Below are 27,924 nucleotides of genomic sequence, written 5' to 3'. Positions count from 1 at the left end.
CTTTGAGAAATAATTCACATAGGGTAATGGATGAAATGCGATGATTCTGGCATTGTAGTAATCATAGCAACAAAGAGATGCTGCTGCAGGAGGAGATTTCAGCAGCATTGTTCAGAAATAATTCACTTAGGGTAATAGATGAAATAGGATGATTCTAGCTTTGTAGTAATCATAACAACAGAGAGGTGGTGAGGTGGGAGAAGCCTTCTGCAGCTTCTTTCAGAAATAATTCACATAGGATAATGGATGAAATGCGATGATTCTGGCTTTGTGGTAATCATACCAACAAATAGACACTGCTGCTGGAGGAGGGACTGCAACTTCTTTCAGAAATAATTTGCATAGGGTAATGGATGAAATGCGTGATTGTGGCTTTGTAGTAATCATATCAACAAAAAGATGCTGCTGTGCTAGGAGCTTTTCTGCAGCTCCTTTCAGAAATAATTCACATAGTGTAATGGATGAAATTCGATGATTCTGGTTTTTATAGTAATCTGATGAAAAAAGAGGAACTACTGTGGAAGGAGATTTCTGCACCTCTTTTCGGAAATAATACACATATGGTAATGAATGAAATGGAATGATTCTGGCTTTGTAGTAATCATATGAGCAAAAAGACGCTGCTATGTGAGGAGCTTTTTGCAGGTCCTTTCAAAAATAAATCACATATGCTAATGGATTAAATGCATTGATTCTGGCTTTGTAGGAATCATACAAGCAAGGAGACACTACTGCAGAAGGAACTTTCTGCTGCTTCATTCAGAAATTATTCACATAGTGTAATGGATGATATGCGATGTTCCTAGCTTTGTAGTAACCATAACAAGAAACAGGTGGTGCTGTGAGTGAAGCCTTCTGCATCTTCTTTCAGCAATAATTTACATAGGATAATGTATGAAATATGTTGATTCTGGCTTTGTGGTAATCATACCAACAGAGAGACGCTGCTGTGGGAGGAGCTTTCTGCAACTTCTTTCAGAAATAATTCACATAGCGTGATGAATGAAATGGGATGATTCTAGCTTTGTATTAAATATACGACCATAAAGACACGGATGTAGCAGGAGCTGTATGGAACTCCTTTCAGAAATAATTCGCATAGGGTAATGGATGAAATGCAATAATTCTTGCTTTGTAGTAATCATATCAATATAGATATGCTGCTGCAGGAGGGGCTTTCTGCAGCTTCTTTCAGAAATAATTCACATATGGTAATGGATCAAATGCAATGATTCTGGCTTTGTAGTAATCATACCAACAAAGAGACGCAAATGATGGAGGAGCTTTCTGCAGCTTCTACATCTACATCTACATCTACATCCATACTCCGCAAGACACCTGACTGTGTGTTTTTGGAGGGTACCCTGAGTACCTCTATCCGTTCTCCCTTCTATTCCAGTCTCGTATTGTTCATTTAAAGATGTATTGTCGGTATGCTTCTGTTTTTGCTCTAATCCCTGATTTTGTACTCATGGTCTCTCTGCAAGGTATATGTAGGAAGTAGCAATATAATGCTTGACTCTTCGGTAAAGGTATGTTCCCGAAACTTTAACAAAAGCCCATACCGAGTACTGAGCGTCTCTCCTGCAGAGTCTTCCACTGGAGATTGTCTATCATCTCCGTAACCCTTTCAAGATTACTAAATCATCCTGTAACAAAGTGCGCTGCTCTCCATTGGATCTTCCCTATCTCTTCTATCAACCCTATCTGGTACAGATCCCACACTGCTGAGCAGTATTCAAGCAGTGGGCGAACAAGCGTACTGTAACCTACTTCCTTTGTTTTCGGATTGCATTTACTTAGGATTCTTCCAACGTATCTCAGTCTGGCATATGCTTTACTGACGATCAACTTTATATGATCATTCCATTTTAAATCACTCCTACTGCGTACTCCCAGATAATTTATGGAATTAACTGCTTCCAGTTGCTGACCTGCTATTTTGTAGATAAATGATAAGGGATCTATCTTTCAGTGAATTCACAGCACATTACACTTGTCTACATTGAGACTGAATTGCCATTTCCTGCACCATGCGTCAATTCGCTGGAGATCCTCCTGCATTTCAGTACAATTTTCCGTTGTTGCAACCTCTCAATACACCACAGCATCATCTGCAAAAAGCCTCAGTTAACTTCCGATGTCATCCACAAGGTCATTTATGTATATTGTGAATAGCAACAGTCCTATGGATGTCTCTATAGGCCTCCTGGCTCAGCAGCTGTTGTCGCTGAGCACCTGAAGCGTAATTTGGAAAATATTTTGAGCAGATTTCTCCACCATGTTATAGTTCATGGTGGAGATTTTAATTTGCCAGATATAGACTGGGAGACTCAAACGTTCATAACGGATGGCAAGGACAAAGAATCCAGTGAATTTTTTTTTAAGTGCTTTATCTGAAAAATACCTTGAGCAGTTAAACAGAGAACCAACTCGTGGCGATAACATATTAGACCTTCTGGTGACAAAAAGACCTGAACTATTTGAAACAGTGAATGCAGAACAGGGAATCAGCAATCATAAAGCAGTTACTGCATCGATGATTTCCGCCATAAATTGAAAAATTAAAAAAGGGAGGAAGATTTTTCTGTTTAGCAAAACTGACAAAAAGCAGATTACAGAGTACCTGACAGCTCAACACAAAAGTTTTGTGTCAAGTACAGATAGTGTTGAGGATCAGTGGACAAGGTCAAAACCATCGTACAATATGCGTTAGATGAGTATGTGCCAAGCAAGATCGTAAGAGATGGAAAAGAGCCACCATGGTACATCAACCGAGTTAGAAAACTGCTGCGGAAGCAAAGGGAACTTCACAACAAACATAAACATATCCAAAGCCTTGCAGACAAACAAAAATTATGCGAAGTGAAATGTAGTGTGAGGAGGGCTATGTGAGAGGCACTTAATGAATTCAAAAGTAATGTTCTATGTACTGACTTGGCAGAAAATTTAAGAAATTTTGGTCTTATGTCAAAGCGATAGGTGGATCAAAACAAAATGTCCTGACACCACAGATGACAAAAGGGTAGATACCAAAATAGACGACAGAGTGATAGAGAAAAAATTAAAATCACACAAAAGAGGAAAGCCCACTGGACCTGAAGGGATACCAGTTAGATTTAACACAGAGCATGCGATGGAACTTAGCCCCCTTCTTGTAGCAGTGTACCGTAGGTCTCTAGAAGAGCATAGCATTCCAAAGGATTGGAAAACGGTATGGTCTTCCCCTTTTTCAAGAAGGGACTTCGAACAGATGTGCAGAACTATAGACCTATATCTCTAATGTTGATTAGTTGTAGAACTTTGGAACACAAATTATGTTAGAGTATAATGAGTTTTCTGGAGACTACAAACCTACTCTGTAGGAATCAGCATTTGTTTTGAAAAAGACGGCCATGTGAAACCCAGCTCTTGCTAATCATCCACAAGACTCAGAGGACCATAGACATGGGTTCACACTTAGATGCCATGTAGCTTCTTTCAGAAATACTTCACATAAAGTAATGGATAAAATGCAATGATTCTGGCTTTGTAGTAACCTTACTAACAAAGAGAAGCAAATGAGAGATTAGCTTTCTGTAGCTCTTCTCAGAAATACTTCACATAGTGTAATGGATGAAATGCGATGAATCTGGCTTTGTAGTAACCATACCAACAAACAGACGCCAATGGGGGATGAGCCTTCTGCAGTTTCTCACAGAAATGCTTCACAAAGGGTAATGCATGGAATGCATTGATTCTGGCTTTGTAGTAACCGGAAGAACAGAGAGAGGCAAATGAGGGAGGAGCTTTCTGTAGTTTCCCTTAAAAAATTTCACATAGGGTAAAGGACCAAATGTGATGATTCTGGCTTTGTAGTCACTTCTCCAATAAAGAGACACCTATGAGGCAAGTGCATTCTGCAGCTCCTCTCAGAAATACTTCACGAAGTGTAATGGATAAAATGCGATGATTCTGACTTTGTAATAACCTTACCAACAACGACACGTCTTTGAGGGAGGAGCTTTCTGCAGCTCCTCTCAGAAATAGTTCACATAGGGTAAGGGATGAAATGTGATGATTCTGGCTTTGTAGTAACCATACCAACAAAGAAACAGAAATGAGGGATGAGCTTTCTGTAGCTTCTTTTAAATACCTCACATCAGGTAGTGGATGAAATGTGATGATTCTGTCTGTGTAGTAATCATAGCAACAAACAGATGTAAATGAGGGAGGAGCTTTCTGTAGCTTCTCTTATGTACACCACATCAGGTAATAAATGAAATGTGATGATGCTGTCTGTGTAGTAATCATAAAAACAAAAATTGCAAATGAGGGAAGGGCTTTCTGTAGCTTCTCTCAGAATTACTTCACATAAGGTAATGGATGAATTGCGATGATCCTGGCTTTGTAGTAACGTTACCAACAAATGTACACGTATGAGGGGAGAGCTTCCTGCAGCTTCTCTCTGAAATACTTCACATGGGGTAATAGATGAAATGCGAATATTCTGGCCTCTGTAGTAATCATACCAACAAACAGTCACAAATGAGGGAAAAGCTTTCTTTAGCTTCTTTCAGAAATACTTCACATTGTGTAATGGACACCCCATGAACAATGGACCTTCCCAATCGTGGGGAGGCTTGCGTGTCTCTGTGATACAGATAGCCATACCGTAGGTGCAACCACAACGAAGGGGTATTTGTTGAGAGGCCAGACAAATGTGTGGTTTCTGAAGAGGGGCAGCAGCCTTTTCAGTAGCTGCAAGGGCAACAGTCTGGATGATTGACTGATCTGGCCTTGTAACAATAACCAAAACGGCCTTGCTGTGCTTGTACTGTGAACGGCTGAAAGCAAGGGGAAACTTCCTGAGGGCATGCAGCTTTACTGTATGATTAAATGATGATTGGGTCCTCTTGGGTAAAATATTCCGGAGGTAAAATAGTCCCCCATTCTGATCTCCAGACGGGGACTACTCAAGAGGATGTCGTTATCAGGAGAAAGAAAACTGGTGTTTTACGGATCGGAGCATGGAATGTCAGATCCCTTAATCTAGCAGGTAGGTTAGAAAATTGGTGAAGTTCCGTGGCAGGAGGAACAAGACTTTTGGTCAGGTGACTACAGGGCTATAAACACAAAATCAAATAGAGGTAATGCAGGAGTAGGTTTAATAATGAGTAGGAAAATATAAATGTGGGTAAGCTACTACAAACTGCATAGTGATAGCATTATTGTGGCCAAGATAGATACGAATCCGACACCTACTACAGTAGTACAAGTTTATAGGCCAACTAGCTCTGCAGATGATGACTAAATTGAAGAAATGTATGATGAGATAAAAGAAATTATTCAGATAGTGAAGAGAGGTGAAAATTTAATAGTCATGGGTGACTGGAATTCGAGTGTAGGAAAAGGGAGAGAACAAAACATAGTAGGTGGATATGGATTGGGGCTAAGAAATGAAAGAGGAAGCTGCTTGGTAGAATTTTGCACAGACTTCAACTTAATCATAGCTAACACTTGGTTTAAGAATCATGAAAGAAGGTTGTATACCTGGAAGAACCCTGGAGATACTAAAAGGTATCAGATAGATTATATAATGGTAAGACAGAGATTTAGGAATCAAGTTTTAAATTGTAAGACATTTCCAGGGGCAGAGGTGGACTCTGACCACAATCTATTGGTTATGACCTGTAGATTAAAACTGAAGAAACTGCAACAAGGTGCGAATTTATGGAGATGGGACCTGGATAAACTGAAAGAACCAGAGTTTGTACAGAGTTTCAAGGAGAGCATAAGGGAACAATTGACAGGAGTGGGGGAAAGAAATACAGTAGAAGAAGAATGGCTAGCTTTGAGAGATTAAGTAGTGAAGGCAGCAGAGGATCAAGTAGGTAAAAATACGAGGGCTGCTAGAAATCCTTGGGTGACAGAAGAAATATTGAATTTAATTGATGCAAGGAGAAGATATAAAAATGCAATAACTGAAGCAGGCAAAAAGGAAATCAAACGTCTCAACAATCAGATCGACAGGAAGTACAAAATGGCTAAGCAGGGATGACTAGAGGACAAATGTAATGATGTAGAAGCTTATCTCACTAGGGGTAAGATAGATATTGCCTACAGGAAAATTAAAGAGACTTTTGGAGATAAGAGAACGACTTGTATGAACATCAAGAGCTCAGATGGAAACCCAGTTCTAAGCAAAGAAGGGAAAGCAGAAAGGTAGAATGAGTATATAGAGGGTCTATACAAGGGTGATGCAATTGAGGACAATATTATGGAAAAGGAAGAGGATGTAGATGAAGATGAAATGAGAGATACGATACTGCGTGAAGAGTTTGACAGAGCACTGAAAGACCTGAGTTGAAACAAGGCCCCCAGAGTAGACAACATTCCATTGGAACTACTGACAGACTTGGGAGAGCCAGTCCTGACAAAACTCTTATCATCTGGTGAGCAAGATGTATGAAACAGGCGAAATACCCTCAGACTTCAAGAAGAATATAATAATTCCAATCCCAAAGAAACCAGGTGCTGTCAGATGTGAAAATTACCGAACAATCACTTTAATAAGCGACAGCGGCAAAATACTAACACGATTTCTTTACAGACGAATGGAAAAACTAGTAGAAGCTGACCCCAGGGATGATCAGTTTGGATTCTGTAGAAATACTGGAACACATGAGGCAATACTGACCTTACGACTTATCTTAGAAGAAAGATTAAGGAAAGGCAAACCTATGTTTCTCGCATTTGTAGACTTAGAGAAAGCTTTTGACAATGTTGATTGGAATACTCTCTTTCAAATTCTAAAGGTGGCAGGGGTAAAATACAGGGAGCGAAAGGTTATTTGCGATTTGTACAGAAACCAGATGGCAGTCATAAGAGTCGAGGGGCATAAAAGGGAAGCAGTGGTTGGGAAGGGAGTGAGACAGGGTTGTAGCCTCTAACTGATGTTATTCAATCTGTATATTAAGCAGGCAGTAAAGGAAACAAAATAAAAATTCTGAGTAGGTATTAAAATCCATGAGGAAGAAATAAAAACTTTGAGGTTTGCCGATGACATTGTAATTCTGTCAGAGACAGCAAAGGACTTGGAAGAGCAGTTGAATAGAATGGAGAGTGTCTTGAAAGGAGTATATAAGATGAACATCAACAAAAGCAAAATGAGGATGAGGGAATGTACTCGAATTAAGTTGGGTGATGCTGAGGCAATTAGATTAGGAAATGAGACATTTCAAGTAGTAAATGAGTTTTGCTATTTGGGAAGCAAAATAACTGATGATGGTTGAAGTAGAGAGGATATAATATGTAGACTGGCAATGGTAAGGAAGGCATTTCTGAAGAAGATAAATTTGTTAACTTCGAGTATAGATTTAATTGACAGGAAGTCATTTCTGAAAGTATTTGTATGGAGTGCAGCTATGTATGGAAGTGAAACATGGACGATAACTAGTTTGAACAAGAAGAGGATGCAAGCTTTCTAAATGTGGTGCTAAAGAAGAATGCTGAAGATTAGATATGTAGATCATATAACTAATGAGGAGGTATTGAATAGATCTGGGGAGAAGAAAAGTTTGTGGCACAACTTGACCAGAAGAAGGAATCGGTTGGTAGGACATGTTCTGAGGCATCAAGAGATCGCCAATTTAGTATTGGAGGCCAGTGTGGAGGGTAAAAATCGTAGAGGGAGGCCAAGAGATAAATACACCAAGCAGACTCAGAAGGATGTAGGTTGCAGTAGGTACTGGGAGATGAAGAAGCTTGCACATGATAGAGTAGCAGGGAGAGGTACATCAAACGAGTCTCAGGACGGAAGACCACAACAACAACCACAACAACAACAGTGTAATGGACGAAATGCGATGATTCTGACTTTGTAATAACCTTACCAACAAAGATATGCCTATGAGGGAGGAGCTTACTGCAACATCTTTCAGAAATACTTCACATAGGGTAATGGAGGAAACGCGATGATTCTGGCTTTGTAGTAACCATACCAACAGAGAGAAGCAAATGAGTGAAAAGCTTTCTTCAGCTTCTCTCAGAAATACTGCATATAGGGTAAAGGGTGAAGTGCGATGATTCTGGCTTCATAGTAACCATACCAACAAAGACATGCAAAGGAGGGAGGAACTTTCTGTAGCTTCTCTCAGAAATATTTCACATATTGTAATGCATGAAACGTGATGATTCTGTCTGTGTAGTAATCATACCAACAATGAGACGCAAATGCGGGAAGAGCTTTCTGTAGCTTCTCTTTTATACATCACATCAGCTAATGGATGAAATATGATGATTCAGGTTTTGTAGCAAAGTTATCAACAAATAGACACCCATGAGGGAGGAGCTCACTGCAGCTTCTCTCTGAAATTCTTCCCATAGTGTAATGGATGAAATGCGATGATTCTGGCTTTGTAGTAACGTTATCAACATAGAGACGCCTCTGAGTGAGGAGCTTTCTAAAGCTCTTCTCAGAAATACATCACATACAGTAATTGATAAAATGTGATGATTCTGGCTTTCTAGTAACCAATCAAAGAAACGGATATGAGGGAAGAGTTTTCTGTAGCTTCTCTGATAAACTTCATATCAGGTAATGGATGAAATGTGATCATTTTATCTGCATAGTAATCATACCAACAAACAGACGCCTATGAGGGGGCAGCTTTCTCCAGCTTCTCTTTGAAATACTTCACATAGTATAATAGATGAAATGTGATGATTCGCGCTCTGTAGTAAACCTTCCAACAAAGAGACACAAATGAACATGGAGCTGTCTGTAGCTACTCTCAGAAATGCTTCACATAGGGTATGGATGAAATACGATGATTCTGGCTATGTAGGAACCCTAACAACAGATAGATGCCTATGAGGGAGGAGCTTTCTGCAGCTTCCCTCTGAAATACTTAACATAGGGTAATGGATGAAAATGATTATTCTAGCTTTGTAGTAAGCATACCAACAAAGAGACACAAATGAGGGAGGAGCTTTCTGTAGCTTCTATCTGAAATACAACACATAGGGTAAAAAATGAAATCCGATGATTTTGGCTTTGTAATAACCATACCAACAAACTAATGCAAATGAGGGAGGAGCTTTCTGTAGCTATACTCAGAAATACTTCACATAGGGTAATAGGTGAAATGCGATGATTCTGGCTTTGTAGTAAACATACTAACAATCAAACGCAAATGAGGGAGGAGCTTTCTGAAGCTTCCATCAGAAATACTTCACACCAGGTAATGGATGAAGTGTAATGATTGTGTCTGTGTACTAATTATACCAATAAAAGATGCAAGTGAGGGAGGAGCTTTCTGCAGCTTCTAACAGAAATACTTCACATAGGGTAATAGATGAAATGGGATGATTCTGGGCTTGTAGTAAACATACCAACAAACAAACACAAGTGCGGGTGGAGCTTTCTGTAGCATCCCACAGAAATATTTCACATCAGGTAAGGGATGAAATGTAACCATAGTGTCTGTGTAATAATCATACCGACAAACAGATGCAAGTGGGGGATGAGCTTTCTGCAGCTTTTCTCTGAAATACATCAAATAGGGTAATAGATGAAATGCAATGATTTTGGCTTAGTAGTAAACTTACCAACCAACGCACGACAATGTGGGAGGTGCTTTCTGTAGCTTCCCTCAGAAATACTCCATATCAGGTAATGGGTGAAATGTAATGATTGTGTCTGTGTACTAATCATACCAACTAACAGATGCAAGTGAGGGAGGAGCATTCTGTAGCGTCCCTCAGAACTACTTCACATCAGGAAATGGATGAAATGTAATGATTGTGTCTGTTTAATCAAACCAACAAACAGATGCAAGTGAGGGAGGAGCTTTCATCAGCTTCTCTCTGAAATACTTCACATATGCTAATGGATGAAATGAGATTATTTAGGCTTTGTAGTAACCATACCAACAAAGAGACGTAAACAAGGGAGGAGTGGGAGGAGCGTCCTGCAGCTTCTCTCAGAAATACTTCACATAGGGTAATAGATTAAATGCGAGGGTCTGGCTTTGTAGTAACCATACCAACAAACAAACACAAAAGAGGGTGGAGCTTTCTGTAGCCTCCCTCAGAAATACTTCACATCAGGTAATGGATGAAATGTAATGATTGTGTCTGTGTACTAATCATACCAACAAACAGATGCAAGTGAGGGAGGAGCTTTCTGCAGCTTCACTCATAAATACTTCACATAGGGTAATAGATGAAATGCGATGATTCTGGGCTTGTAGTAACCGTACCAACAACAAACACAAGTGCGGGTGGAGTTTTCTGTAGCATCCCACAGAAATATTTCACATCAGGTAAGGGATGAAATGTAACCATAGTGTCTGTGTTGTAATCTTACCAACAAACAGATGCAAGTGAGAGAGGAGCATACTACAGCTTGTCTCAGAAATACTTCACATAAGGTAACGAATGAAATGTAATGATTGTGTCTGTGTACTAATCATACCAACAAACAGATGCAAGTTAGGGTGTAGCTTTCTGCAGCATCTGTCATAAATACATCACATTGGGTAAAATATGAAATACGATGACTCTTGCTTTCTAGTAACCATACAAAAAAACAAACACAAATGTGGTAGAAAGCTTTCTGTAGCTTTTGTCAAAAATATTTCTCGAAGTCCAATAGATGAAATGTGTTGTTTCTGGCTTTGTAGTAACCATACCAACAAACAAACGTAAATGAGGGGCGAGCTATCTGTAGCATCCCTCAGAAGAACTCAACATCAGCTAATGGATGAAATGTAATGATTGTGTCTGTGTGGTAATCATACCAACAACCAAATGCATGTGAGGGAGGAGCTTTCTGCAGCTTCTCTCTGAAGTGCATCATTAAGGGTAAAAAATGAAATCCGATGATTCTGCCTTTGTAATAACCATACCAATAACCTAAGGCAAATGTGGGAGGAGCTTTCTGTAGCTGTTCTCAGAAATAGTTCACACAGGGTAATAGATGAATTGCGATGAATCTGGCTTTGTAGTAACCATACCAACAAACATACGCAAATGATTCAGGAGCTTTCTGTAACTTCCCTCAGAAATACTTCACATCATGCAATAAATGAAATGTATTGATTGTGTGTGTGTACTAAACATACCAACAAACAGATGTAAGTGAGGGACGAGCTTTCTGCGGCTTCTCTCAGAAATACTTCACATTGGGTGAAAAATGAAATGCTATGATTCTGGCTTTGTAGTAACCTTAAGAACAAACAAACACAAAAGAGGGTGGAACGTTCTGTAGCTTCCATCAGAAATATTTCACATCAGGTAATGTGTGATATGTAATGATTGAGTCTGTATTCTAATCATATCAACAAACAGATGCAAGTGAGGGTGAAGTAACTGCAGCTTCTCTCTGAAATACATCACATAATGTAATAGATGAACTGCGATGATACTGGCTTTGTAGTAACCATACAAACAAACAAACGCAAGTGATGGAGGAGCTTTCTGTAGTTTCTCTCAGAAATTCTTTACATTGTGTAATAGATGAAACGCGATGTTTCTGGCTTGTAGTGACCAGCAAACAGATGCAAGTGAGTGAGGAGCTTTCTACATCTTCCCTCAGAAATACTCCACATCAGGTAATGGATGGAATGCAATGATGGTGTCTGTGTACTAATCATACCAACAAACTGATGCAAATTAGGGAAGAGGTTTCTGGAGCTTCTCTGTGAAACACATCACGTTGGGTATTGTGTGAAATGCAATGATTCTTACTTGGTAGAAAACATATCAACAATCAAATGCAATTGAGGAAGGAGCTTTCTTTAGCTTCCCCCAGATATACCTCACAACTGGAAATGGATGAAATGTAATGATTGTGTCTGTGTACTAATCATACCAACAAACAGTTGCAAGTAAAGGAGAAGCTTTCTGCAGCTTCACTCTGAAATACATCACAAAGGGTAGTTGATGAAATGCAATGAATCTGGTTTTGTAGTAACCATACCAACAAACAAACGCAAATGACGGAGGAGCATTCAGTAGCTTCTCTCAGAAATACTTCACATCATGTAATAAATGAAATATAATTGTTGTGTCTATGTACTAATCATACCAACAAACAAATGCAAGTGAGGGAGTAGCTTACTGCAGCATCTGTCTGAAATACATCACATATGGTAAAATATGAAATACGATGTTTCTTGCTTTGTAGTAACCATACCAAAAAACAAAACCAAATGAGGTAGGAGCTTTCTGTAGCTTTTCTTGAAAATATTTCACATAGTGCAATAGATGAAATGCGTTGATTCTGGCTTTGTAGTAACCATACCAACAAACAAACGTAAATGATGGGCAAGCTTTCTGTAGCATTCCTCAGAAATACTCCACATCAGGTAATGGATGAAATGTAGTGATTGTGTCTGAGTACTAATCATACCAACAAACAGATGCACATGAGTGAGGAGCTTTCTGTAGCTTCTCTCACAAATACTTCATATACGTATAGGATGAATTGCGATGAATCTGGCTTTGTAGTAACCATACCAACAAACAAACGCAAATGAGGGAGGAGCTTTCTGTTGATTTCCTCAGAAATATTTCACATAGTTTAATAGGTGACATGCTATGATTCTGGCTTTGTACTAACCATACCAACAATCAGATTAAAGGGAGGGTGGAGCTTTCTGCAGCTTCTCTCTGAAATACATCACATAGGGTAATAGATGAAATGCAATGATTCTGGCTTTGTAGTAACCACAGCAACAAACAAATGCAAATGACGCAATAGCTTTCTGTAGCTTTTCTCAGAAATACTTTACATAGGGTAATAGATAAAATGTGATGATTCTGGCTTTGTAGTAACCATACCAACAACCAAACGCAAATGAGGGAGGAGCTTTCTGTAGCTTACCTCAGAAATACATCACATCAGGTAATGGATGAAATGTAATGACTGTGTCTCTGTACTAATCATAAAAACAACCATATGCAAGTGAGGGAGGATCTTTCTGAGCTTCTCTCTGAAATACATTACATAGGATAATAGATGAATTCTGATGATTCTGGCTTTGTAGTAACCATACCAACAAACATACGCAAATGATTGAGGAGCTTTCTGTAGCTTCCCTCAGAAATACTTCACATCAGGTGATGGATTAAATATAATGATTGTGATAGTGTACCAATCATACCAACAAACATATGCAAGTGAGAGATAAGCTTTCTGAGGCTTCTATCTGAAATACACCACATAGGGTAAAATATGAGATACGATGAATTTGGCTTTGTAACAACCATCCCAACAAACTAACGCAAATGAGGGAGAAGCTTTCTGTAGCTATTCTTAGAAATACTTCACTAAGGGTAATAGATGAAGTGCGATTATTCTGGCTTTGTAGTAACAATACTAACAAAATAACGTAAGTGATGGTGCAACTTTCTGTAGCTTCCCTCAGAAATACTTCACATCAGGTAATGGATAAGTAGCTGGAACTATTCTGGAATTTGTATCTATCATCGCCACCAAGAAATGACAGAGTCCAGCAATTCTACCCGCAATTCCACCTACTGACATGCAGTCGCCACGACATTGCGCAATCACTGTAATCGAGTACTATAATGATGTACAGTGATGGATCAGCTAAATGGATGTGTTAGTGTGCTCAATTATAAGGTAATTTATAACTGAGTTTATGTACCTACCTTGATTTTTCTCCTTACCATAACACCTATCAGGTTCCTCTCCGTTTGAAGTAAAGAGATTTCTGAGTGTCCCTACTGAAAGAACATTAAAGACCAGTGTTTTTGCTAATTAATGCCTCTCGAACATAAAAAAAGAAAGTTAATGAAAGTAATTTTCCTAATAAAACTGCTTATTAATGAAATGTTGCCAACTTCAAAATAAAAAGTTCGTGAGGCTGAGGCTTATAAAGTTTTGCTTCGTAAATGATCTCATTACCGCCTGTTGTAAATCACAGAAGGTGAGTCAGTATCTTACATATATGTTAATTTTGTGTGTCAATGTAGTAAAAGTGGAAAACTGCAGTGTGGAACATTATATACTCATGTCTGCTAAGTGTATGTCTCTCCTGTGTATTAGAAGCGCTTATTAATAATATAACAGGATCCACAGTTTGTATATTGGGTTAATGCTTGGTAACAAGTAACAGAAAGACCACTAATTCGGAAAACCTTAATTTCTTTAATCAAATGATAGTGAAGAGCAACCTGTAAGTGGATTCAAATTAACTTTCATTTTAAATTGTAACGCACTTAACTGAGAGAGACTTAACCTATATCCAATTAATGATTCTGCAGTTAGTAGTAATAATGTTATAAAGACCATTCAGTTTGTGTAAGCCCTGAAAGTAATAGTGTGTTTCAGTATCTGTTATAATTTTGCAAATAGTTTGTGCTGCTTTAACTGTTAGTTTCAATCTTACCATACCCACATGAATGTGTCAAGAGTATACTGCTCTCGCATGTGACAATGTATAGGTTGTGTTTATCCATTCAAGTTACTAATAACTATTTTCTTGAACGAGAATGTTAATCATTCTCTTGCCTACTTAGGCTGGCGACCGTTTTCTTTACCTGTTAAACAGTGCAGATAGGCAAAATTTTGTTTATTACTGTTCAAATATTTCCGTAATTCTGACTTTCATTTCCGATAAGCCACTTCCGTTAGGTACAACACGGTCAACACAACAAAATTCCTCCCAGAGGGTAACAATGCTCTGTTGCATTATACCATAATTGCTTTAATAATATTGTTTTACTTCCCAACCTGCTTTAAGGTTATGGTTCAGCAGCAGCAGACAATAGTGTTATAAGCTTTCTGCAGCTTCCCTCAGAAATATTTCACATCAGGTAATGGATGAAATGTAATGATTGTGTCTGTGTAGTAATCATTCCAACAAACAGATGCAAGTGAGGGAGGAGCTTTCTGCAGCTTCCCTCTGAAATACATCACATAGGGTAATAGATGAAATGTGATGATTCTGGCTTTGTAGTAACCACACCAACAAACAAACGCAAATGACGGAGGAGCTTTCTGTAGCTTCCCTCAGAAATACTTCACATCAGGTAATGGGTGAAATGTAATGATTGTGTCTGTGTACTAATCATTCCAACAAACAGATACAAGTGAGGAAGGAGCTTTCATCAGGTGAAATAAATCACATAGGGTAATGGATGAAATGCAATGATTCTGGCTTTGTAGTAACTATACCATCAAACAAACGAAAATGAGGGAGGAGCTTTCTGTAGATTTCTTTAGAAATACTTAACATTGGGTAATAGATGAAATGTGATGATTCTGGATTTAAAGTAGCCATAGTAACAAACAAATGCAAATGAGGGTGGAGTTTTCTGTAGCTTCCCTCAGAATTATTTGACATCAGGTAATGGATGAAATATAATCAATGTGTCTGTGTACTAATCATACCAACAAACAGATACAAGTGAGGGAGGAGCTTTCTGCTGTTTCTCTCTGAAATACATCAAATAGGGTAAAAAATTAAATCCAATGATTCTGGACAAACTAATGCAAATGAGTTAGGAGCTTTCTGTAGCTATTCTCAGAAATAATTCTCATAGGGTAATAGATGAAATGCGACGATTCTGGCTTTGTAGTAACCATACCAACAAGCAAATGAAAATGACGCTTGAGCTTCCTGTAGCTTTTTTTCAAAATACTTCACAAAGGGTAATAGATAAAATGCGATGATGCTGGCTTTGTAGTAACCATACCAACAAACAAACACAACTAAGGGAGGAGCTTTTGGTAGCCCCCCTCAGAAATACTTCACATCAGGTAATGGATGAAATGCAGTGATTGTGTCTGTGTACTATTCATAACAAAAAACAGGTGTAAGTGAGATAAGAGCTTTCTGCAGCTTCCCTCAGATATATTCCACATCCGGTAATGGAAGAAATGTATCGATTGTGTCTGTGTACTAATCATACCATAAACAGATGCAAGTGCGGGAAGAGCTTTCTGCAGCTATTAACTGAAATACATCAAGTAGGGTAATAGATGATATGCAATGATTCAGGCTCTGTGGTAACCATACTAACAAACAAACGCAAATGAGGGAGGAACTTCCTCTAGCTTCCCTCAGAATTACTTCACATCATGTAATAAATGAAATGTAATGATTGTGGCTGTGTACTAATCATCCCAACAAACAGATGCAAGTGAGGGAGGAGCTTTCTGCTGCTTCTCTCTGAAATACCTCACATAGGGTAATGGGTGAAATGCAATGATTCTGGCTTTGTAGTAACCATACCAACTAACAAACGCAAATGAGTGAGGAGCTTTCTATAGCTTCCTTCAGAAATATTTCACATCAGGTAATGGATGAAATGTAATGATTGTGTCGGTGTACTAATCATACCAACAAACAGATGCAAATGAGGGAGGAGCTTTCTGCAGCTTCTATCTGAAATACATCACATAGGGTAAAATATGAAATAAGATGATTCTGGCTTTGTAATAACCAGCCCAACAAACTAAGGCAAATGAGGGATGAGCATTTTGTATCTATTCTCAGAAAAACTTCACATAGTGTAATAGATGAAATGCAACGATTCTGGCTTTGTAGTAACCATACCAACAAACCAAACGCAAATGACACTTGAGCTTCCTGTAGCTTTTTTTAGAAATACTTCACATAGGGTAATAAATGAAATGTGATGATTCGGGCTTTGTAGTAACCATACCAGCAAGCAAACACATATGTAGGAGGAGCTTTCTGTAGCTATTCTCAGAAATACTTCACACAGGGTAATAGATGAAATGCGATGAATCTGGCTTTGTAGTAACCATACCAACAAACTAAACGCAAATGACACTTGAGCTTTCTGTAGCATTTTTTAGAAATACTTCACATAGGGTAATAGATGAAATGCGATGATTCTGGATTTGTAGTAACCACACCAACAAACAAACACATTTCACACATAAATACTTCACATCAGGTAATGCATGAAATGTAATGATTGTGTCTGTGTACTAATCGTACCAACAATCAGATGCAAGTGAGGGAGAAAATTTCTGCAGTCTCTTTCTGAAATACATCGCATGGAGTAATAGATGATATTCAAAGATTCTGGCTTTGTAGTAACCATACCAACCAACAAATGCAACTGAGGTAAGATCTTTCTGTAAATTCCCTCAGAAATACCTCACATCAGGTAATGGATGAAATGTTATGGTTGTGTCTGTGTACTGATAAGAACAACAAACAGATGCAAGTGAGGGAAGTGCTTTCTGCAGCTTCCCGCAGAAATACTTCACATCAGGTAATGGATGTAATGTAATGTGTGTGAGTGTGTATTAATCATTATAACAAACAAATGCAAGTGAGGGAGGAGCTTTCTGCCGATCCTTTCTGAAATACATCACTTAAAGTAATAGATGAATTGTGATGATTCTGGCTTTGTAATAACCATACCAACAAACTAAAGCAAATAAGGGGGGAGCTTTCTGTAGCTATTCTCAGAAATTCATCACATGGGGTAATAGATGAAATGCGATGATTTTGGCTTTGTAGTAACCATACCAACAAATGAAACCCAAATGAGGGTTGTGCTTTCTGTAGCCTCCCTCTGAAATATTTCATAACAGGTAATGGATGAAATTTAATGATTGTGTCTGTGTACTAATCATAACAAAAAAAGGAGCAAGTGAGGCACGAGCTTTCTTCAGCTTCTCTCTGAGATACATCACGTAGGATAATGGATGAAATGCGACGATTCTGGTTTTGTAGTAACCATAAAAACAAACAAACGCAAATGACACTTGAGCCTTCTGTAGCTTTTCTCAGGAATACTTCACATAGTGTGATAGATGAAATGCGATGATTCTGGCTTTGTAGTAATAATACCAACAAACAAAAGCAAATGATTGAGGAGCTTGCTGTAGCCCCCCTCAGAAATACTTCACATCAGGTAATGGATGAAATGAAATGATTGTGTCTGTGTACTAATCATAACAACAAACAGATGTAGGTGAGGGATGAGCTTTCTGCAGCTTCCCTTATAAATACTTCACATCCAGTAATGGATGAAAAGTAATGATTGTGTCTGTGTACTAATCATACCATAAACAGATGCAAGTGAGGGAAGAGTTTTCTGCAGCTTCCCTCAGAAATACTTCACATCAGGTAATGGATGTTATGTAATGAGTGTGTGTGTGTATTAATCATTATAACAAACAGATGCAAGTGAGGGTGGAGCTTTCTGCAGCTCCATGCTGAAATACATCACATAAAGCAATATATGAATTGCGATGATTCTGGCTTTGTAGTAACCATACCAACAAACAAACGCAATAGACACTTGAGCTTCCTGTAGTTTTATTTAGAAATATTTCACATAGGGTAATAGATGAAATGCGATGACACTATATTTGTAGTAACCTTACCAACAAACAAACGCAACTGAGAGAGGAGCTTTCTGTAGCTCCCCTGAGAAATATTTCACATCAGGTAATGGATGAAATGTAATGATTGTGTCTGTGTACTCATCATACCATAAACAGATGCAAATGAGTAATGAGCTTTCTGCAGCTTTTCTCTGAAATTCATCACATAGGTTAATAGATTAAATGCGATGATTCTGGCTCTGTAGTAACCATACCACCAATGAAACGCAAATGAGGGTTGTGCTTTCTGTAGTTTCCCTCAGAAATATTTCACATCAGGTAATGGATGCAATGCAATGATTGTGTCTGTGTACTAATCATACCATAAACAGAAGCAAATGAGGGATGAGCTTTCTGCAGCTTTTCTCTGAAATACATCAAATGGGGTAATAGATGAAATGCAATGATTCTGACTTTGTAGTAACCATACCAACAAAGAAACACAAATGAGGGAGGAGTTTTCTGCAGTTTTTTTCAGAAATACTTCACATTGGGTAATAGATGAAATGTGATGGTTCTGGCTTTGTAGTAACCATACCAACAATCAAACGCAAATGAGGGAGGTGCTCTGTGTAGTAATCATTCCAACGAACCGATGCAAGTTAGAAAGGAGCTTACTGCAGCTTCCCTCTGAAATATATCACATAGGGTAATAGATGAAATACGATGATTCAGGCTTTGTAGTAACCCCACCAACAAACAAACAAAAATTACGAGGAGCTTTTACAGCATTCCTCAGAAATACTTCACATCCAGTAATGGATGAAATGAAATGATTTTGTCTGTGTACTAATATTGCCATAAACATATGCAAGTGAGGGAAGAGCATACTGCAGCTTCTCTCTGATATACATCACATGGGGTAAAGGACGAAATTCGATGATTCTGGCTCTGTAGTAATCATACCAACAAACAAACGCAAACGAGGGAGATGCTTTCTGCAGATTCCCTCAGATATATTTCAAATCAAGTAATGGATGAAGTGCAATGATTGTGTCTGTGTATTAATCACAACAACAAACAGTTGCAAGTGAGAGACGAGCCCTCTGCAGCTTCTCTCTGAGATACATCACATAGGATAATGGATGAAACACAATGTTTCTGGCTTCGCAGTAACCGTACCAACAAACAAACGCAAATGAGGGAGGAGCTTTTCTGTAGCTTCCCTCAGAAATTCCTCACATCAGATAATGGATAAAATGTAACGATTGTGTCCGTGTACTAATCATACCAACATACAGAGCAAGTGAGTTAGGAGCTTTCTGCTGCTCCTCTCTGAAATACCTCATATATGGTAATAGATGAAATGCGATGACTCTCGCTTTGTAGTAACCATACCAACAAACAAATGCAAATAAGGGAGCTGCTTAGACAGCATCCCTGAGACATACTTCACATCATCTAGTAAATGAAATTTAATGTTTGTGTATGTGTACTAATAATAGCAACAAACAGATGCAAGTGAGGGAAGAGTTTTCTGCAACTTCTCCCTGAAATACATCACATAGAGTAATAAATGAAATGCAATGATTCTGGTTTTGTAGTAAGAATACCAACAAACAAATGCAAGTGAGGGAGGAGCTTTCTGCTGCTCCTCGCTGAAATACATCACATAACCCAATGGATGAAATGCAATGATTCTGGCTTTGTAGTAACGGTAGCAACAAACAAACTCATATAAGACAGGAGCTTTCTGTAGCTATTCTCAGAAATAAATCGCATAGGGTAATAGATGAAATGCGTTGATTCTGGCATCGTAGTAACCCCACCAACAAACAAACGCAAGTCATGGAGGAGCTTTCTGTAGCTTCCATTTGAACTATTTCACATCAAGCAAAGGGTGAAATCTACTGATTGTGTCTGTGTACTAATCATTCCAACAGACAGATGCAAGTGATTAAGGAGCTTTCTTCGGCTGAAATACATAGGGTAATGGATGAAATGCAATGATTCTTGCTTTGTAGTAACCATACCAACAAACAAACGCAAGTGACGCTTGAGCCTTCTGTAGCTTATCTCAGAAATACTTCACATCCGGTAATGGATGAAATGTGATGATCCTGGATTTGTAGTAATAATACCAACAAAGAAACACAACTGAGGTAGGAGCTTCCTGTAGCCCCCCTCAGAAATACTTCACATCAGGTAATGGAGGAAATGCAGTGATTGTGTCTGTGTAATAATCATACCATAAACAGATGCAAGTGAGGGAAGAGCTTTCTGCAGCTTTGACATGAAATACATTACATAGAGTAATAGATGAAATGCAATGATTCTGGTTTTGTGGTAACCAAACCAACATCCAAATGCAAATGAGGGAAGAGCTTTCTGTAGCTTCAGTCGGAAATATTTCACATCAGGTTATGGATGAAATGTAATGATTGTGTCTGTGTACTAATCATAACAACAAACAGGTGCAAGTGAGGTACAAGGATTCTGCAGCTTCTCTCTGAAATACATCACATGGGGTAATAGATGAAATGCAATGATTCTGGCTTTGTAGTAACCATACCAAAAACAAACACAAATGAATGAGTAGCTTTCTTTAGCTATTCTCAGAAATACTTCACATAGGGTAATAGATGAGATGCGTTAATTCTGGCTTTGTAATAACCAGACCAACAAACAAACACAATTGAGGGAGGTGCTTTCTGTAGCTTCCCTCCAATATATTTCACATCTGGTAATGGATGGAATCTAATGATTGTGTCTGTGTACTAATCATAAGAACAAAGAGGTGCAAGTGTGGGACAAGCTTCCTGCATCTTCTCTCCGAGATACATCACGTAGGGTAATGGATAAAATGCAATAATTCTGGTTTTGTAGTAACCATACCAACAAACAAACGCAAATGAGGGAGTGGCACTCTGTAGCTAATCTCAGAAGTATTTCACATAGGATAATAGATGAAATGCGATGATTCTGGCTTTATAGTAACCATTCCAACAAACAAACGAAAATGAGGGAGGAGCTTTCTGTAGCTTCCCTCAGAAATACTTCACATCAGGTAATGGACGAAATGTAATGATTGTGTCAGTGTACTAATCGTACCAACAAACAGATGCAAGTGAGGGAGGAGATTTCTGCAGTCTCTCTCTGAAATACATCACAAGGGGTAATAGATGGAATGCAATGATTCTGGCTTTGTAGTAATAATACCAACCAACAAACGCAACTAAGGGAGGTTATTTCTATAGCTTTCCTCAGAAATACTTCACATCAGGTAACGGATGAAATGAAAAAATTGTGTCTGTGTACTGATCAGAACAACAAACAGATGCTAGTGAGGGAATAGCTTTCTGCAGCCTCCCTCAGAAATACTTCACATCAGGTAATGATGAATGTAATGATTGTGTCTCTGTACTAATCATTCCAAAGAACAGATGCGAGTGAGGGAGGAGCTTTCTGCAGCTTTTTTCTCAAATACATCACATAGGGTAAAAAAAGAAATACGATGATTCTGGCTTTGTAATAACCATACCAACAAACAAACCCAAATGGCGCTTGAGCTTTCTGTAGCTTACCTCAGAAATACTTCACATAGGGAAATAGATGAAGTGCGATGATTCTGGCTTTATGGTAACCATACCAACAAACAAATGCAACTGAGAGAGGAGCTCTCTGTAGCTTCCCTCAGAAATATTTCATGTCAGGTATTGGATGGAGTGTAATGATTGTGTCTGTGTACTAATATTAACAACAAACAGATGCAAGTGTGGGAGGAGCTTTCTGCAGGTTCCATCAGAAATAATTCACTTTAAGTAATGGATAAAATGTAATGATTGTGTCTGTGTACTAATCATACAAACAATCAGATGCATGTGAGGGAGTAGCTTTCTGCAGCTTCTCTCTGAAATACTTCATATAGGAGAATAGATGAAATGCAATTATTCGTGCTTTGTAGTAAGCATACCAACAAACAAACACAAATGAGGGAGGAGCTTTCTGTAGCTTTTCTGAGAAATATTTCACATTGGGTAATAGATGAAATCCAATGATTCTATCTTAGTAGTATCCATACTAACAATCAAACGCAAATGAGGGAGGAGCTTTCATTAGCTTCCCTCAGAAATACTTCACATCAGGTAATGGATGAAATGCAATGATTGTGTCTGTGTACTAATCATACCAACAATCAGAAGAAAGTGATGGAGGAGCTTTCTGCACCTTCTCTCAGAAATACTTCACGTAGGGTTGCGTACTAATCATACCAACTATCAGTCCTTAGCATTCTGCACCTTTTCTCCTAAATACATCACATAGGGTTATAGATGAAATGCGATGATTCTGGCTTTGTAGTAACCATACCAAAAAACAAACGCAAATGAGGGAGGACCTTTCTGTAGCTTTTCTCAGAAATATTTCACATAGGGTGATAGATGAAATGCCATGATTCTTCCCTCAGAAATATGTCACATCAGGTAATGGATGAAATGTAATGATTGTAGTAACCATACATAGGGTAATGAATGAAATGCAATGATTTTGGCTTTGTAGTAACCATTCCAACAAACAAACTCCATAAAAGAAATGTAATGATTGTGTCTGTGTACTAATCATACTAACAAAGAGATGCCATTGAGGAGGCCTTGCGCCACCACTTTTATTCCATCTTAGCCACGTATCACGGCTCTGGCATTGTCTACACTGTTGGTTCGATGGTTGCTGGTCGTGTCGGTTATGCCCTAACTCTAGTGGACCATTGTGAACAACTTTCATTACCAGCTGGCTGTAGTTTTTACACTGCTGACGTGGTCACCATCTTTCGAGCTCTAGAGTATCTCCGCTCCTGCTCAGGTGAGTCCTTCATTATCTGTGGCGATTACCTGAGCGGTTTACCAGCTCTCGACCAGTGTTTCCCTCATTCTCATCTGGTGATGGCTATCCAGTTGTCCCTGCATAATCTTGCCCGTTGCGGCGGATCTGTTGTCTTTGTTTGGAACCCAAGCTCTGTTGAGATAGCTTGCAATGAAACTGTTGACTGCCTGGCGAAAGAGGCCACCAGTAAAGCATCTCTGGAGATTAGCCTCCCGGAGACTGATTTGCGGGCACTATTACGCCAAAAAGTTTTAGATTTATGTGACAGTGATTGGCGCAACCTGCTCATGAAAAACAAACTCCGTCATAACAAGGAGACGATGACTGTGTGGTGGTCATCCATGCGAGCCATCGCAGGGACTCAGTCATCCTTTGTCGTCTCCGCATTGGCCAAACCTGGCTGATGCATAGTTATTTCCTGTGTCGTGAGGATCCACCTCTTTTTCGTTGTGGGGCTTCCTTGACAGTGGTCCATATTCTGTTGGAGTGCGCCCTTTTAACTGTTCTCAGGCAGACTTTTGCGATGGCTGAAATGCTCTCTGCGCTTTTAACTTATGACTGTTCCATAGCAGACTTAGTTTTGCATTTTATTCGGGCAGGGGGATTTTATCGCTTAATGTAAATGTGTGTGTTTTTGTGTTGATTCTGGCCTATGGGCTACAATTTTAGTCTGCTTTTTTTAATGTGTTTCTCTGTGGTTGGCTTTTCCTTTTCTGTTTCTATGGTCGGCCACCCACCGTCACTCTCCGTATGATTTTAGTTCATCTTGTCTGGTCTTTGTCTCAGTTTCTCTCATTCTGTGTCATCTGTCCTCTCGTTTGTTGATTGTTCTTATTCTCTGTGGGTGTTTTTAGTATTAGAAAAAGGGACCAATGATCGTAGCAGTCTGGTCTCTTTAACCCCCAAAAACCAACCAATCCTAAGATGTCTACCTCAGTCGGAGATGAAATGTCAGAAATAATTTTATTCATCGACTGTGCCGCCCTCCCACAAGCCAGTCCAGAAGTTTTGACTAATGTGAACAGTCGCTGTGAAAGCCTATGTTGTGTAAATGTGTGCTTGTCTCCTGAAGTGTACCTTGTGAAAGGAGGAGTAGGAGGTGATTTAATGCTCGTGGTGTGAGTAGCTTCGCAGTATTTTCTATCCTTCATGTAACATGTATTTCATTCTTGATAAAACACTGAATATTAGTCATCGAGAAAGTATTTGTTGTAGCTCGTGTATTTAGAGGAAACAGCACTAACCTGGCGTACATGTTTCCTTGGGATTGAACTAGAATGTCGTGAATTTCAGCCACAGTCTCCAACTTTTGTCACTATTTAACTTAAATTATTATAGGACCTGTCTGAGGAAATGTGTGTCAAGTAATGTACTTCAAAAGGCATTTCTGCTGTGCTCTAATTCCTCATGTTCATATACAGGATTGAAGCAGTTGAGAGTTGAGAATCGTTATGGGTTTGGGAAAGAATAAGATCTTTAGTCGACGTGAAAACACAGACAATGCTATTGTGGTAAACTGCAGTATTAAAAATTCTGTAACTTTACAAAAGGTCTAAAAGAGTCAGTAGAATCAGGTGTGACTGGTAAACCATTCTTTTTCAGGTGGTATACATTTTGTTATTTTTCATTTATAAATGTATATCTATCTGCTACAGGAGATACATTTGCCTGCCACTGGAATGAATATGCAGGTTTTTCTGCATATCATTAACAATGTGTTTGTTGTAGAACATGTCTTCCACAGTGGCCGACATTGAAAAATGATTTGAGTGAAAGCCATTTCCTTCTGTAAATGAGTGTCCTATGTCTGTTTGGTAAGGCAGGGCAACTTGGCCATTGTATTTTATATTCTGTACCATTGCAAGATGAAATCAAGCTTCACACACAAAGCTTCACACACACATACACACACACACACACACACACACACACACACACACACACACACACACACACACACACAGACACACACACACACACACTAACTACGTAGATCTTCTTTAGTTACATCTGAGCTTCCAGTGAACATAATTCATATTTATGCATTATATTTAGCACACGGGGAACATGTGTAAACTCAGTTGATGATAAATAAAGGATATAATGTAAGTAACTAATTCATTTTTCACCTAATTAAATCTCTCCTCACTTTCAGGCAGAAAGCCTTAATCTATGTCACAGTGAAAGCCACATGCAGACAGTGGCCAATAGCCGCTCTCTCCGGTTTCGTAATAGGGACCCGCTCTGCCCTAGTCCAGCCAGTCTGGTACTCGCTCTGGGTTTTGTTTCTATCTCGGTGGTAGTGCATTCTGGTTGTTGCTCGTTGTTGACATTTGCCTGCCTCTGGTTCCGAGTGGATTTACGTTTGGTGTTTGGTGTCCACAAGCCTCTGTTGTTTATCTCTTCCTCCTTGTGTCGCCTATAGTTGGTAGCGGTTGGTTGTTGTCAGGTGTCATTGGTCTGTCGTCCGACTTGTCCTGTGTTTACCTTGTGGTGCGTGCTCCACCGCTGGTGTCTTCCCTGCCCGGCGGCTCCTATCCACAGCCCAAGCCATTCCTGCTGTTGGTTGTGGTTACCACAATTTACTTCGCTCCTACCACATTGTCGTCAGTAATTGCAGTAGTCATTTTCAACATCTTCTCAACCATCTTTGAAACATTTGTACCACTTGTAAACTCTTGTACTCGTAGTAGAGTCGCCAAAAGCCACATTCGATGTTTCCAATGCGATACTGCACTTTGTTCCATTTTTAAACAAAATTTAATGGAGAATCTTTGATCCATCTTTTTCGAAAGTAAAAATTCTCTGAGCACTCAAAAACAAAGACCTCCTTTTCCACTGTCAACAATGAACTAAATACTGAAAATAGATGTAAATATATGTACGGTACATCAGGAACACATGTACTAACAAGAAAAGAACAAAAATGTATACAGCCGACAGAATTAAATTCCTGTAACTTTTTGATCACACCTCGTATGCAGTGTCTGGAAAAAGGAAATAAAGCACCCATAACAGTGTAACTTTGTACAAGTACAAACTATTAGCGGGCATGTAAACAATTAGAGCAGTGGTTCTCAGCAAAAGTAGAAAGGCCACTAGTGTTGATGGTGGAGGGTATACAAGAGGTGTGAGCACCATCTGGTAGACTACTGATGAGAGGTGTCACATTGTGTTCAGTGTTGAATCACGGTTCTGCACTATCCCCGATGACCACTGTCAGCACGTGTGGCGGCAGCTTGGGGGACATTCCATTCTTCCAGTGTTTTGGAAAGGCACAGTATAGCCAGCAAATGGTTATGAATGTAGGTTGCAGTTGATAGTGATTGAGGGAACTGTGACGGAACAAGAATCATTCAGATGTCGATAATCCTCGTGTTACATCTTGTATGACAGTATCGTGATGTTATTTCCAACACAACAGTGCTCATCCACATAGAGACATGTGTATGTATCAATTGTATGCATGGTATTAGCTGCTCCCATAGTCAGCAAAATCCTTAGATATGTTCCCTGCAGAGCATATGTGGCACGAGCTTGGACGTAAACTCTGCCCCAGTGTCAGTATCCAGAATATTGTGTACCATTACAACAGTTTGAGGCCAGCTTGCCCGAGGAAGGAATCTAGTGGCCTTATGACACCCTCCCAAACCAACAAGTGTATGCAAGAGGGGCAATTGGGTGCATGTCATATTGATAAGTGAGCTCATACTGCCAAGTTCTTTGTAAATCTGACTCAATTTTGTAATCACTAAAGTAACATCACATACCGACTGAACCCATGGCATTTCTTTTCTTTCTGTGAATTTCAATTTCTTAGCCGGGCAGTGTTTATGAACATCTTGGGCTGAAAGAAAATCAGCATGATATAGAGACGTAAAACTATTAGAGACGTAATTAAATGTAAAAGTGTCACTAAAAACACATTTAAAGTGAAAAGCCTGAAAAAACACCAATTTGTGTGTCCAGAAAATCTGTATCACAATGGGTTAACAGTGAGCAGCAACTGCAACCAAATGGGAAAAATATCTTCTTCCGGCCCAGGATGTTGTAGCAGATTTTCTGCAACTTCACATTCCTAATGCTTCTGTATATTTTTTCCTGTTTCTACAAAGTCCATTCCTGGCAACTATAATTTAAAATGATCCAAGTCACTGTCCTTCTTCTTTGTATACTAAGGTGTCTGTCTGTAAATAATTTACTCTTATTTCTGAAGGCTTGGGCATTCCAATTCTTCTCTTAATATCCACTAGCTTTTGCCCTCAACTATGTTGGCACGGATCTTGAACCTGCATGAATTTTGAGTAGCCCTGAAACTTATTATCCATGGGAAAAATGGATATAAAGAACTGAAAGTGAAGTTGTCAAAACGATCCAATGGTAAAGAATTGATATGTTTGTAAGCACAGATACAGATATTTGAAGTATGAAATAGCAAAACGCCTGGATAGGGGAACAAGCTGGTGGCGTATTTAATGAAAATACAAAAAATTAAAGAATCTGTAGTTACAAATAAGTCAGTTCTTTACTGTTGCACCCTTTTGACAGTGTCACCTTCAGTCTTTTATATCTGTTTTTCTTGCTAATAAGCTTCAGGATATTTATGAACATTCATGTCAACGAAGTCGTTTTCTTAATAAGCTTATCAGTGACAATAGTTACAGTAATTTGTGAATGAATTCAAGAATGTCTGTGGGTAATGGAATTAAACTGTTAAC

The sequence above is a fragment of the Schistocerca gregaria genome, unplaced genomic scaffold (genome assembly GCF_023897955.1).
Source record: "Schistocerca gregaria isolate iqSchGreg1 unplaced genomic scaffold, iqSchGreg1.2 ptg000077l, whole genome shotgun sequence".
Lineage (NCBI taxonomy): Eukaryota > Metazoa > Arthropoda > Insecta > Orthoptera > Acrididae > Schistocerca > Schistocerca gregaria.
This window is presented reverse-complemented; position numbering follows the sequence as displayed.